At 36.7% G+C, this 15,537-nt stretch overlaps 1 protein-coding gene across 16 annotated transcripts in view; it reads right to left on the bottom strand.

Annotated features, from left to right (window-relative positions):
- CLOCK (clock circadian regulator) overlaps positions 1 to 15,537 on the bottom strand; it is a 139,062-nt gene that overhangs the window by 70,821 nt on the left and 52,704 nt on the right. The window contains exon 1 of one of the 16 annotated variants that reach the window (XM_079919451.1): positions 583 to 840. The exons of the other annotated variants lie outside the window; for them this stretch is intronic. The gene's annotated coding sequence lies outside the window, so the exon portion shown is untranslated. Of the gene's footprint in view, positions 1 to 582; positions 841 to 15,537 lie in introns of those variants that run through there. 16 annotated transcript variants of the gene reach the window in all.

Genomic DNA, 15,537 nt, shown 5'->3' on the forward strand with positions numbered 1-15,537 from the left:
TTGGAAAGTTTGAAGTAAAATTATCTCTCTTCGCAGATGACATGATCTTATATGTAGAGAGCCCTAAAGAGTCTAGCAAAAAAAAACTGTTAGAGCTAATAAACATCAAATAGCAGGACACAGGGGGCTTCCCTGGTGGCGCAGTGGTTGAGAGTCCGCCTGCCGATGCAGGGGACACGGGTTCATGCCCCGGTCCAGGAAGATCCCACATGCCGCGTAGCGGCTGGGCCCGTGAGCCATGGCCGCTGAGCCTGCGCGTCCAGAGCCTGTGCTCCGCAACGGGAGAGGCCACAACAGTGAGAGGCCCGCGTACCGCAAAAAAAAAAAAAAAAAAAAAAATAGCAGGACACAAAGTAAATATACAAAGATCAGTTGCATTTCTGTATACACTAACAACAAACAATCTGAAAAGGAAATTAAGAAAACAATATCATCTATAGGAGCATCAAAAGGATAAAACACTTAGGAATAAATTTAATCAAAAAGTAAAATTTCTGGTGTGGAAGGAACTTCAGGAACTTGTCAGTTTCGGATAGAAATGTTTTCACTAACAAGGAAAATCAGGAATTGCTGTATTCTTACTATTTCTCATTGTAGAACTGAGATATCACTATAACATTCTCATTCTTAACATTCTTCTAAATCATGAGCTCCTTCGAAGCAGGAGTGAAGCTTCACTTCTTCATCTATTATTAGGACCTGTCGGAATATTTGACAAATACTAAAAACTCAATAATCATTGTGAATAACTGAATTAACCAAGACCAACCCAACCTTGCCACACCAAAGTTAATGCAAAACTTTACCCTCATTGACTTTGCTTGACCCATCCAATGTCCATTCTAGAATTTTTTTAAAACACCAAGAATCTGCTGTATATATAATATGACAGCAAGAAGGAGGGATATTTTAGATAGCAAAAAAAAAGAGGGGGTATTTTTGAGTACAAAAAAGGGATTTTTTTGATGGCAACAAGAAAAAAATCCCTGGAGATTACAGACTCAAATAAAAGTAAGAGGTCTGAGTCAAAAACACCGGAGCAATAGAACTTAATTCCTAAAATGTGCATGAAGCAAAATTAAGAAGCATATCCTACTGCCCTACTTGGTTTTAAGTACTTTGGGATCGAGTTACTCGTCAGAATTAAAGCACCTAACAAATCCAGCATGCTGGAGGAGTAAGTATAGAAGTTAAGGCCATGAGTTTACAGCCAGAAAAGCATGGATGAAAATCTTTGGACAATTTACTTAGTTATCCTAAGCCTCAGATTTCTTACCTAAGGCAACTGTTGTGAAGACTAAAGGATAATAATATATAGAGACACCAATTATTAACCAAATAAACACAAATGGAAACTCCCCCTTTAAAGCCAAAATAAAAGGCTTAAATATTTGCAGCACTTCAAAAGGTTAATATTTTTACCATATAAGGGTCTCTAAAAGTTATCTGAAAAAAGGTTAAAACCCAGCTAAAAACAAACAAACAAACAACAAAGAGTATAACTAAACGAGGAGCCACGAAGAAAACAAATGGCTAATAAATGTAGAAATTATTCCTGGCTAGAAATCAAAGAAACTTAAGTAAAAACATATTATAGTTAAATATTAGTGATTCCTTAAAAATTCTACTTCATATATTTATCATTCAGCAAATATTTACTGAGTACCAATACAAGTAAGTGTCCGATACGACGCTGACTGTAGTTTGGAAACAGTGAAATAGACACAGCCACTACATTTGAGGCACTTCCCAGAGAACCCACAAAGTGCTCTCTGAACACACTGGGAGTGACAAAGAAGTTAAAGAAGCCTCCTGGAGAACTGATACGTAAGCTGAGATCTCAAGAATAAAATAACAGTTCACCAGGCAAAGAGATAGAGAAATTTGATCTATGCCAAAAGAACAGTATATGCAAAGGTCTGGAGACATGAGAAGGAACTGTGATTTTAGAATACTACAAGTAGTTTCGTATGATTAGGGCAAAAACCTAAGGACAGCGGGTAACAGAGGTTGTTGTAAGAGATGATAATGGTGAGGTGAGCAGATCATGAAAGGTCACATGAAGGTAACTCCCAACACCTCCGCCCCCTCAACAAAGACATTGAAAGGTTTTAAGCAGGAAAGTGACATTAATAGACATTTGTTCTTTTGAACCATCATACTGGCTACAACACAGAGAATGGAATGGAAGTAGGCTCGACTAGAATTAGAGAGACTAGTAGAAGCAGAGCACTATAATAGTTCAGGTAAAATAATACAGAAGCAGAAATTATAAAAAGAAATATAGGAATTTTAATAGATCCTGAGATGACTAGACAGAATCTGGTGACTGATTAACAGAAGCTGGGGGCAGGAAGCAGTCAAGAGTATCACTCAAATTTTGGCTTGGACACATCTGTGGGTTGACAGGTAACACAGGAGGAGTAAGTTGGAGGGTAGTGTGAGGGAAAGATGTTGAAAGCAGTGGCTAACATTTATTGAACATTTACTACGTATTGGACATTCTTTAAAGTTTTCTCTCATTTAAGACTCAACAATCATATGAGGTAGGCTCTATTATTATCTCCATTTTACAGATGAGGAAACTGAAACACAAAGAGAACAGGTAAGCTGGCCAAGATCAGCAGTAAAGCTAAGATAGGAACCCTGACAGTTTAGCCTGAGCTATGCTCTTAATCACTATGTAACAAATACCTCACAAACACTTTTAATGATGGATTCAGTTTCGGACATGTTATGTTTAAGATATCTATGGGACATACAAGAGGAAAAATGTCCAGTAGGCAGTTGGAAATGTGGGTTTGGCATTCAGGAAAGAACTGGGTAAAGATGTAAAGTGGGAGCCATCGACGTAAATAGGTAAATTAAAGATAATGATTAGATGGGCTTCTCTAGGAAAAACATATAAAATTAGGGAAAAAATGGCTAAGACTGAAACCTGATGAAAAATTAATATTTTACAGACAGGCAGAAGAGTAGCTAGTAAAATGGGGAGGCGGCAGAGCAACAATGTAAAGAAATGGCTCTAGAAACATTTCCTGGGTGTGAATTATGGATCAGCCCCTTTATTAGCTGTGAGTCTGAGACTAGTCACTAAATCTCTGTGCATCAGTTTTTTCATTTCTAAAATGGAGATAATAGTAGTACCTACCACATACAGTTCTTTTGAGGATTAACTATGTTACACGTTTGGACAGTATATAGAAAACAGCAAATGCTCAATAAATTTTAAGTATGATTAGTGTTAATAATAGTATCAACTAGATGGAAAAGGACCAAAGATATAGAAGAAAGCCAGGAAGGATTATTTGTCAGTAAAATTAAAGGAAAAGAGTGCTTTAAGAAGTTGACAATGCCAACATTGCACTGTGGAGAAGAAAGTGACTCTGAAGTGTCTATTACATTTAATAACAGTTTGATAAGTTTGGTGATGGAGATATGAAATAGACACTGAACAATGCTTTAAGAGAGTAAATTAGGACTCCCTTTCTTAAAAAAAGTTTGATGAGAAGTGTCAATAATTCAAGCACTTACGTCCTTTGACCTAGTAATTTCATTTTGAAAAAAAAGGAAATAATCAGAGATGTAACCAAAGTTTTATATTCATTGCACTATTATTTAAAATAGTAAAGCTTGGAAGATTTAAACATCCAACAGCAGTTAACAGTGGCATTAAAATGTATCAAACATAAATCCAAATATGTTTCAGTACCAACTGTTGTTATTCCTGAGTAATTTGCTTATGGATTTTTTCCATTTTTAGTTTTTCTTTAGCACTTTCTAAAATTTTTCCAAGAACATGTATTATTTTATAATCAGAAAAACTTAACTTCTGCCTTTTGAATGTTTTCTTTTAATTGTCCAATACTAGAGTCCTGGCTACCATAAGAACATAAGATACATGTTATCCATTCCAGAGAACAAAACATCAGTAACAAAGTAACACATTACTATTAAAAAACATGAGTAACAGAGACTATTTTCCTATGCACTCTTCATGTAACTTAAAGAAAAAAACTTTAAATTTCATCTAATTATTGATAATTTTTAAATTATTCATTAAAAAGGTTTAACTCAAAGAACCTGGGCTTAAAAAATAGAAACCACAATAAACCCTTTTCTAACCTAATAACCTATTGACCCACTGACCTACTTTGGAATTTAGGTTAGTTCAATCTGATATCACAGATCTTTCTGGGACGGATGGATCTATTAACATTAATTAAAAGTAGTGCTGAAATTTAATTGACTGGCATAATACAAAACCCAACAATCCTTATCTATATTTATCACCATTTATGAAAAATTCAAACTTGCTTCTGCAGATTACTGTTTGTATTATAGCTAAAAAGGTAAGTATTTCTAAGAGAACAATTTTAACTTACAAAAAAAGACTGAAATACTTCTAAAATTAATTATTTAGTGTATGAGTAAAGATGAAATGTAACAGTTCTCAATTTATTCAATACTGAATGGGAACATTAGTCCACCTCTATATAAAATATTAGCAAGATGAAAAACATTCTTGACTCTACAGCAGTTTCTAAGACCAACTTAAATTTAAAATTGACAGTAAGAACAAGAAACACACCTCACACCAAAGTCTCATGAACCAGACCTCTTAGAACCAAAGAAGATGCTTGCTCAATACAAACATCAAATGCTACCAAAATTCTAGACTGTCAGATGTCTAGACGTGAGGTATTTTTGAAGCCTCATTAAGTAAACAAAAACTGAAAAATTAATACAGCTCTCTTAGTGGCACACAAGACTACTGCAATTATTCAAATTCAAATAATGTCTGAGCTCCCTCTTCATGTGATGGACTGATCTGGTCCACAGAATACATGAGCACCTTAACCCTTTTTTGAGATGAGACTGAGGCCTGAGACTGTCCCCAGCCTCAAATGAGCCCCATAAAAGATCTAAAGCTGCAGGAAGAGCCCAAGCTTGAGTCTCAATGTGAACTACACACTGAACCATGTACTGTAACCCTGAACCTATACCACCCTGCACCAGGCCTCACACTAGTATCCACAGGAAGACGGGACCCTGTGGTAGGCAGAATAAAGGCCCCACTAAATGGGCCACGCCCCAATCCCTGAAACCTGTGAATATGTTTCAAAAAAGGACTATGCAGGTGCGATCAAGGTTAAAGATTTTGAGATGAGTAGTTTATGCTCGATTATCTGGGTGGTCCAATGAAATCACATGAGTCTTTAAAAGCAGAAGACCTTTCCTGGCTGTGGTCAGAGAGCTGTGAGACAGAAAAGTCAGAAGGATGCAGTGTTGCTGGTTTTGATGGTGAAAGAAGAGCCACAAGCCAAGGAATAGGGGCAGCTTCTAGAAGCTTGAAAACACAAGGAAACATTCTCCTCTGAAGCTTCCAGAAAGGAATGCAGCCCTACTGACGCCTTGCTTTTAGCCCAATGAGACCCTTGTGGAACTTCTAAGCTGCAGAAGAGTAAGATAATAAATTTGTACTGTTTTAAGCCATTAAGTTTGTGGTAGTTTCTAAGTTTCTTGTTCTATGACAACAGAAATTTAATACAGGTCTAAAATCTCTGGCTGCTCTTGATAAATCTGCCTTTCCCAAACCCTCTCTCCCTCCATATTTACAATAATCTACCTAGGAAACCACCAGGACTAATCCTGTTATGCCCTACTTTCCTTTTATTTCAGTCACCAAGAGAGGTCCAAGACTCTCAGGTCACCCCCCTTCACCTAGACTCTTGTCCCTATATACTCTGTATATCCCCACATTGACCCCTTTCCCCTTTCTTTCCCAATTTCCAAAATCCTTTCATTGTGTCCTCTGGAACTCACAGTATACCATTAGCAAAATATCCTACTTCCTCAATATTGCTGTTGTACACTCGCTTCACGTTTCCTGCACCAACAGATCTCTTGCTCTCCTCCAGGAGTTCTGCTCTATCTCCAGGCCTTTCAAGTGATAGCTGTTCTTCTCTCCCATGTCTCACATGTCAAGGCCCTGGTGTGAGGGCCTCATTGTCATTTCTGAATTATTCTTTCTCTCCCTCCCTAAATCCCCCAGCTTTGAATCTCATGCCCCCAGACTATATCAGTTATTTCCATTTGCTTGTTGTAAGCATTCATAACTCCCCAGAATAAGCCCTCTTTCTCTGAGGGCTGTCTCTCTCCAATACCTCTTTTGTAGGTGTTTTTGATTTTGATATCTACATAAATGATCCTCCCAACATCTTGGCCAGTCAATTCCCTGACCTCCTCTCCTCCAACAATCCTGCACTTACCTCCCACTCATTCCCCTGGAGTTACTCTAGAATTCACCATTAGCAATAATCACACGCCCCCCCTCCATATTTTCAATTTCAAGCACTTTATCCCTCTGAATCTCACACAAGGTCTAGGATAGCATGTGATCTGCTTGATTCAAACCCATCAAAAAAAACCAAAAAACCACAAGCATTTTTTTCTAACTGGCCATATAGCTCTAATTTATTTATTTATGTCTATGTCTTTTTTTTTTTTTAACCTGTCCTAGCCTCCTAATCGTTGCTAAGTACTTACAGTTTCTCATCCCATAAAAGGTACGAAGGAGCAAGGCAAGTTTATCTGAGATGGTCAGGGGACATCAGAGATAGTAACAGTCTCTGTTGGTCAGGTTGAGATAGTAACAGTCTCTGTTGGTCAGGTTGTTCATTATTCCTTATCAGAAACAATTCTTTTTCATGTTTGTCTAAACTCTAGGCTTCCTTTTTACCATTGATTCCTTTGTATATTTAACATATAGATAAGCCATTCCATGAGCCATTCTGTGGCAAAATGCAACCTGCTTACAACTCTAATACGGCTAAAGTCAAGCTGATAATAAAAACATCTTATAATTCCAACTTATTTACAGCATTTACTAATAGAGGCACAAATAACACAAATATTAAAGAACAGGTGGAAGGAAACCATGGCTTCTGAAGATCACTTGCTCTGCCACATTATAAGACACCAATTTTCCTTTCTAGCTTCATTCTCTCTCTCCAGCCTCATCTCCCACTCCACCTTCACTGTATACATACTCCTTATTCTCTGGCCACACTAAACATGTCACCATTCCTGTGAAGGAGAAACTAAAGATCCCTGGGTACACAAAGGTCTGCCCATCAGTGTCCAGCATATTATCAACACAAATGATTTCTTAGTATACTAAACTAAAATTGATCTTTGCAGGAAATCACATTGTCATTCACATTAGGATTCAATTAATCAACATGTAAAACGCATGTTAGTGGAAAACTAAACAGAGGTACCATGTATTAGTTTCCTGTGGCTGCTGTAACAAATTACTACAACCTTAATGGAAGAAAACAACACAAATTTATTATCTCCCAGTTCTGTAGGTCAGAGTCCAACACAGGTCTTACTGGGCTAAACTCAAGTTGCCAGCAGGGCTGCATTTCTTTCTGGAAACTTGAACAGAAAAATGTGTTTCCCTGCCTTTACAATCTTCTAGAGGCTGCCTGCATTCCTTGGCTCATGGATCTCCTCAATCTTCAAATCCATCAGCAGACCAAGTCCTCCTCAGGCTGCCATCTCTTTTGCTTCCCTCTTCCCTTATTAATACCCTTCTGATTACACTGGGCCCACCCAGATAATCCAAGACAATCTTCCCATTATAAGGTCATTTAACCTAACATAGTCACAGTTTCCAGCAATGTAGGATATGGACATCTTTGAAAGGCCATTATTCCGCCTACCACATCCCATGACCCAAGAAATCTCTTTGGTGAACACAAAGTATCTTTTGGGGATAAACGTTAAATAATTTGATCTATCAACACATAAAAGACTATATCACCATTCAGAAGTTCATAACTATCTGAACTATCTTTTCCTTTCATGTTTCTTCAAGGGAATTGAAAAATAATGTAGATGAGAATTCCAGTTGCATGAGTTCAACTGCAACTGAAGGTCAAACTTGATTGCTATAAGCAACAGGCTCTATGGATACTTTTCCGAATGGCAAAAGTTTTAACGTCCAAATGAATATGTGAGCATACTTTCCTTTTTGGACAATTATTTAATGGGCTACACCATATACAAAAATGGCATAATTTATAAGTATCAAACAAATGTCGAAACAAGATTGATCAATCCCAGCCTTTGTGGAATGCTTTATTTTTTTATTTTTCTTTTTCAGGATTGAGAAGACAGAAGCTCCCCTTCTGGTTTTTAGAGAAGAGCTTGTTTTCTGCTCTGGTATTATTACTTTCTTGTTATTTCTTGTTTTTTTTTAAATTTAATTTATTTTTTTTTATACAGCAGGTTCTTATTGGTTATCCATTTTATACATATTAGAGTATATATATCAATCCCAATCTCCCAATTCATCACACCACCACTCCACCCCCCCGCAATGCTTTCACCCCCCTGGTGTCCATACATTTGTTCTCTACATCTGTGTTTCAATTTCTGCCCTGCAAACTGGTTCATCTGTACCATTTTTCTAGGATCCACATATATGCGTTAATATACGATATTTGTTTTTCTCTTTCTAACTTATTCTACTCTGTCTGACAGTTTTCAGATTCATCCACATCTCTAAAATGACCCAATTTCGTTCCTTTTTATGGCTGAGTAATATCCCATTGTACATATGTACCACATCTTCTTTATCCATTCGTCTATCGATGGACACTTAGGTTGCTTCCATGACCTGGCTATTGTAAATACTGCTGCAAAGAACACTGGGGTGCATGTGTCTTTTTGAATTATGGTTTTCTCTGGGTACATGCCCAGTAGTGGGATTGCTGGGTCATATGGTAATTCTATTTTTAGTTTTTCTAAGGAACCTCCATAGTGGCTGTAACAATTTACATTCCCATCAACAGTGCAAGAGGGTTCCCTTTTCTCCACACCCTCTCCAGCATTTGTTGTTTGTAGATTTTCTGATGATGCCCATTCTAACTGGTGTGCGGTGATACCTCATTGTACATTTGATTTGCAATTCTCTAATAATTAGTGATGTTGAGCAGCTTTTCATGTGTTTGTTGGCCATCTGTATGTCTTCTTTGGAGAAATGTCTACTTAGGTCTTCTGCCCATTTTTGGATTGGGTTGTTTGTTTCTTTAATATTGAGTTGCATGAGCTGTTTATATATTTTGGAGATTAATTCGTTGTCTGTTCATTCATTTGCAAATATCTTCTCCCATTCTGAGGGTTGTCTTTTCGTCTTGTTTGTAGTTTCCTTTACTTTGCAAAAGCTTTTAACTTTCATTAGGTCCCATTTGTTTATTTTTGTTTTTATTTCCATTACTCTAGGAGGTGGATCAAAAAAGATCTTGCTGTGATTTATGTCAAAGAGTGTTCTTCCTATGTTTTCCATTAGGAGTTTTATAGTGTCTGGTCTTACATTTAGGTCTCTAATCCATTTTGAGTTTATTTTTGTATATGGTGTTAGGGAGTGTTCTAATTTCATTCTTTTACATGTAGCTGTCCAGTTTTCCCAGCACCACTTATTGAAGAGACTGTCTTTTCTCAATTGTATATTCTTGCTTCCTCTGTGATAGATTAGTTGACCATAGGTGAGTGGGTTTATCTCTGGGCTTTCTATCCTGTTCCACTGATCTATGTTTCTGTTTTTGTGCCAGTAAGATATTGTCTTGATTACTGTAGCTTTGTAGTATAGTCTGAAGTCAGGGAGCCTGATTCTTCCAGCTCCATTTTTTTCCCTGAAGACTGCTTTGGCTATTCGGGGTCTTTTGTGTCTCCATACAAATTTTAAGATTTTTTGTTCTAGTCCTGTAAAAAATGCCATTGGTAATTTGATAGGGATTGCAATGAATCTGTAGATTGCTTTAGGTAGTATAGTCATTTTCACAATGTTGATTCTTCCAATCCAAAAACATGATATATCTCTCCATCTGTTTGTATCATCTTTAATTTCTTTCATCAGTGTCTTACAGTTTTCTGCATACAGGTCTTTGGCTCTCTAGGTAGGTTTACTCCTAGGTATTTTATTCTTTTTGTTGCAATGGTAAATGGAAGTGTTTCCTTAATTTCTCTTTCAGATTTTTCATCATTAGTGTATAGGAATGCAAGAGATTTCTGTGCATTAATTTTGTATCCTGCTACTTTACCAAATTTATTGATTAGCTCTAGTAGTTTTCTGGTGGCATCTTTAGGATTCTCTATGTATAGTATCATGTCATCTGCAAACAGTGACAGTGTTACTTCTTTTCCAATTTGTATTCCTTTTATTTCTTTTTCTTCTCTGATTGGCGTGGCTAGGACTTCCAAAACTATGTTGAATAAGAGTGGTGAGAGTGGACATCCTGGTCTTGTTCCGGATCTTAGAGGAAATGCTTTCAGTTTTTCACCATTGAGAATGACATTTGCTGTGGGTTAGTCGTATATGGCCTTCATTATGTTGAGGTAGGTTCCCTCTATGCCCACTTTCTAGAGAGCTTTTATCATAAATGGGTTTTTGAGTTTTGTCAAAAGCTTTTCCTGCATCTATTGAGACGATCATATGGTTTTTATTCTTCAATTTGTTAATATGGTGTATCACATTGATTGATTTGCATATATTGAAGAATCCTTGCATCCCTGGGATAAATCCCACTTGATCATGGTGTATGATCCTTTTAATGTGTTGTTGGATTCTGTCTGCTAGTATTTTTTTTTTTGTAAATTTTTTTTTGGTTTTTTAAAAGATGTTTTAAGATTTTTGGGGATTTTTTTAATAATAGATGTGTGTTCCGAGGCCGAAGCACACACTTGTCTGCTAGTATTTTTTGAGAATTTTTGCAACTGTATTCATCAGTGATATTGGTCTGTAATTTTCTTTTTTTTTTTTCGTATCTTTGTCTGGTTTTGGTATCAGGGTGATGATGGCCGCATTGAATGAGTTCGGGAGTGTTCCTTCCTCTGCAATTTTTTGGAAGAGTTTGAGAAGGATGGGTGTTAGCTCTTCTCTAAATGTTTGATAGAATTCACCTGTGAAGCCGTCAGGTCCTGGACTTTTGTTTGCTGGAAGATTTTTAATCACAGTTTCAATTTCATTACTTGTGATTGGTCTGTTCATATTTTCTATTTCTTCCTGGTTCAGTCTTGGAAGGTTATACCTTTCTAAAATTTGTCCATTTCTTCCAGGTTGTCCATTTTATTGGCATAGAATTGCTTGCAATAGTCTCTTAGGATGCTTTGTATTTCTGTGGTGTCTGTTGTAACTTCCTTTTTCATGTCTAATTTTATTAATTTCAGTCCTCTCCCTCTTTTTCTTGATGAGTCTGGCTAATGGTTTATCACTTGTGTTTATCTTCTCAAAGAACCAGCTTTTAGTTTTATTGATCTTTGCTATTGCTCTCTTTGTTTCTATTTCATTTATTTCTGCTCTGATCTTTATGATTTCTTTCCTTATGCTAACTTTGGGGTTTTTTTTTCCTTCTTTCTCTAATTCCTTTAGGTATAAAGTCAGATTGTTTATTTGAGATTTTTCTTGTTTCTTGAGGTAGGTTTGTATTGCTATAAACTTTCCTCTTAGAACTGCTTTTGCTGCATCCCATAGGTTTTGGATCGTCGTGTTTTCATTGTCATTTGTCTCTAGGTATTTTTTGATTTCCTCTGATTTCTTCAGTGATCTCTGGGTTATTTAGTAACGTACTGTTTAGCCTCCATGTGTCTGTGTTTTTTACGTTTTCTTCCCTGTAATTGATTTCTAATCTCATAGTGTTGTGGTTAGAAAAGATGCTTGATACAATTTCAATTTTCTTAAATTTACTGAGGCTTGATTTGTGACCCAAGATGTGATCTATCCTGGAGAATGTTCTGTGTGCATTTGAGAAGAAAGTGTAATATGCTGTTTTTGGATGGCATGTCCTATAAATATCAATTAAGTCTATCTGGTCTATTGTGTCATTTAAAGCTTGTGTTTCCTTATTAATTTTGTTTGGATGATCTGTCCATTGGTGTAAGTGAGGTTTTAAAGTCCCCCACTATTATTGTGTTACTGTCGATTTCCTCTTTTATAGCTGTTAGCAGTTGCCTTATGTATTGAGGTGCTCCTATGTTGGGTGCATATATATTTATCATTGTTATATCTTCTTCTTGGATTGATCCCTTGATCATTATGTAGTGTCCTTCCTTGTCTCTTGTAACATTCTTTACTTTAAAGTCCATTTTATCTTATATGAGTATTGCTACTCCAGCTTTCTTTTGATTTCCATTTGCATGGAATATCTTTCTCCAACCCCTCACTTTCAGTCTGTATGTGTCCCTAGTTCTGTAGTAGGTCTCTTGCAGACAGCATATATATGGGTCTTGTTTTTGTATCCATTCAGCAAGCCTGTGTTTTTTGGTTGGAGCATTTAATCCATTCACGTTTAAGGTAATTATCGATATGTATGTTCCTATGACTATTTTAATTGTTTTGGGTTTGTTTTTGTAGGTCCTTTTCTTCTCTTGTGTTTCCTACTTAGAGAAGTTCCTTATTATTTGTTGTAGAGCTGGTTTGGTGGTGCTGAATTCTCTTAACTTTTGCTTGTCTGTAAAGCTTTTGATTTCTCCATCAAATCTGAATGAGATCCTTGCTGGGTAATCTTGGTTGTAAGTTCTTCCCTTTCATCACTTTAAATATGTCATGCCACTCCCTTCTGGCTTGTAGAGTTTCTGCTGAGAGATCAGCTGTTAATCTATGGGAGTTCCCTTGTATGTTATTTGTTGTTTTTCCCTTGCTGCTTTCAATAATTTTTCTTTGTCTTTAATTTTTGCCAATTTGATTAGTATGTGTCTCAGCGTGTTTCTCCTTGGGTTTATCCTGTATGGGACTCTCTGCACTTCCTGGACCAGGGTGGCTATTTCCTTTCCCATGTTAGGGAAGTTTCGACTATAATCTCTTCAAATATTTTCTCGGGTCCTTTCTCTCTCTCTTCTCCTTCTGGGACCGCTATAATGTGAATGTTGTTGCTTTTAATGTTGTCCCAGAGGTCTCTCAGGCTGTCTTCATTTCTTTTCATTCTTCTTTTCTTTATTCTGTTCCACAGCAGTGAATTCCACCATTCTGTCTTCCAGGTCACTTACCCGTTCTTCTGCCTCAGTTATTCTGCTACTGATTCCTTCTAGTGTAGTTTTCATTTCAGTTACTGTATTGTTCATCTCAGTTTGTTTGTTCTTTCATTCTTCTAGGTCTTCGTTAAACATTTCTTGCATCTTCTCAATCTTTGCCTCCATTCTTTTTCCGAGGTCCTGGATCATCTTCACTATCATTATTCTGAGTTCTTTTTCTGGAAGGTTGCCTACCTCCACTTCATTTGGTTTGTTTTTCTGGGGTTTTATCTTGTTCCTTCATCTGGTACATAGCCCTCTGCCTTTTCATCTTGTCTATCTTTCTGTGAATGTGCTTTTTGTTCCACAGGCTGCAGGATTGTAGTTCTTCTTGCTCCTGCTGTCTGTCTTCTGGTGGATGAGGCTATCTAAGAGGCCTGAGCAAGTTTCCTGATCTGGAATGTTTTGTTTTTAAAAGGCAAGTGTATGTAAATTTCTGAGATGGATCTCCAGAAAAAGCGAGTGAATTATATCAACCCAAAAGAAGTACAGAATTTTATTAGTGCTAAAAATCTACAGGAACCTGTTAAGAAATTTGATTAAGTAGTATTACGAAATAGGTTTAGGGTCAGCTCATGAAATATTTAATAACTTACAATTAATATGTATAAATATAATGACAATGTTTTGACATACACCTCATTGATGAGGCCACCAGATCCATATAAAATACAACCAAAAAATGTCAATTTTCAAGGCCACAAATATTCCTCTTCTTGCAGTGTAATCACTTTATAAAAAAGACAGTTGTTTTGACCTATTAAAACTTGAGTAAACTGCCAGGTTGCTTTTGTGCAGACAAGTAGGTGAAGCAAGTTCACAACCATCTGAAAACTAGTTCAAATACATTTAGATGCATTCTGAACCACAGATTATTCAGAGAACTACCACCAAGAACTATTTTTTCTTCACTAAAATTATTATAACTACATTTCTATTTAAGATAAAATTCACTCTGTTTAAATTGTAAGATTTTGCAATAGATGATTTATATATATACTGTCCATTCCCACTTTTCTATACCTACGTACTTTCAAAGTTTTCAAATGAACAAAAATACATGAGCATATTAAGTTCCTTAGTTGACTATTATTATTTTTTAACACACTGACTCACTGCTTGATCCTTACCTGAAACGACAAGGTCTGAGAAAATCACAAGCCAAGATCCTATCTAAATCTGTGGCGTATCAAGGGAGATGGAACTCCCTTGATACAGACACATTTTATTTGCAGCATGCAAGTAAGAGTAATTAAGAATAAAAAAGGATATGTATATGGCATGCTCATTCACAGCCAGAAGGCCTATGACCAGGCTTCACACGGTACAACCTGGACTTAACAAGTATTACATAACAGAGACATACCCTTGATACAGAAGATACGATTTGAGATTTCTATTGATATATCTTCAAGTCTGCTATTGAACTCATGCAGTAAATTTGTATTGCATATATCGTACTTTTCAGTTCTGATGTTATCACTTGATTCTTTTATGTGGTTTTTATTTCAGAGGAGAACTATCTTTCTATTCACTTCAAAACTGTTCACTTTTGTCTCATGGGCCATGGATATAATATAACAGCGGCTTTAAAGTCTTTTTCTGATAATTCCACCATCTGAATATCTCAGGGTTGGCATCTATTTATTGTCTTTTCTCTTAAAAAAGTCAGATTTTCCTGTTTCTTTGTATGTCAAGTAATTTTGGATTATATCCTAGGTATTCTGAATATTAGGTTATGAAACTAGATTTTATAAACATCTTCTGGAGAATTTGGTATTTTTTTTGCTTAAGTTTATACTACAAGTTATATATTGCATTCTAGCATGGCAGTACCACTGTCAGCTCAGTTTTCAAAGTCTTTGCTATGTTTTTTGGCTTTATCCTCTGCATGCACTGCTCAGAGGCAAGTCTGGGATTTGAACAGTGGTTTATATTGTAGGTCAGTTCTCTGTCTTTGCTGTGTTCCTTTGGGTCTGTACATGCATGCGTAGCTCATAAGTAAGGTGGGACCTCTGTGGGTCTCCTCTCACATCAGCTCTCTTCTCTGTGAGATTTCCCCAGCATGCTCCAGTTTCCAGGGGCCTTTTTCCCAAATCCTCTGACCAGAGAAATCGTTTTCTCTCAGAGTTTTAAAGTGCTTGTGCTACCTGGCAATGTAACTTTATAGGTAGAGATGGTCTCAGGGCAGGCTTGGGAGGGAATAAAGGGGTACTCCTTTTCCTTGTCGTGTGTCTAGAAATAGGGGTTTCTCTAAATTGCTGCATCCACTGTGCAGTTCCCTAATTCAGCCCACCATTTGGTCAAAGCTGGGTCATGAGAAGAAAGAAAAGGTATATTCACCATTATACAGGCTAGTCTTCAAGTTATAACTTCCTTTCTCGATTTGCCTTTTTTTTTTTTTTTGCGGTACGTGGGCCTCTCACTCTTGCGGCCTCTCCCATTGCGGAGCACAGGCTC

This window comes from Stenella coeruleoalba, assembly GCF_951394435.1.
Source record: "Stenella coeruleoalba genome assembly, chromosome: 4".
Classification (NCBI taxonomy): domain Eukaryota; kingdom Metazoa; phylum Chordata; class Mammalia; order Artiodactyla; family Delphinidae; genus Stenella; species Stenella coeruleoalba.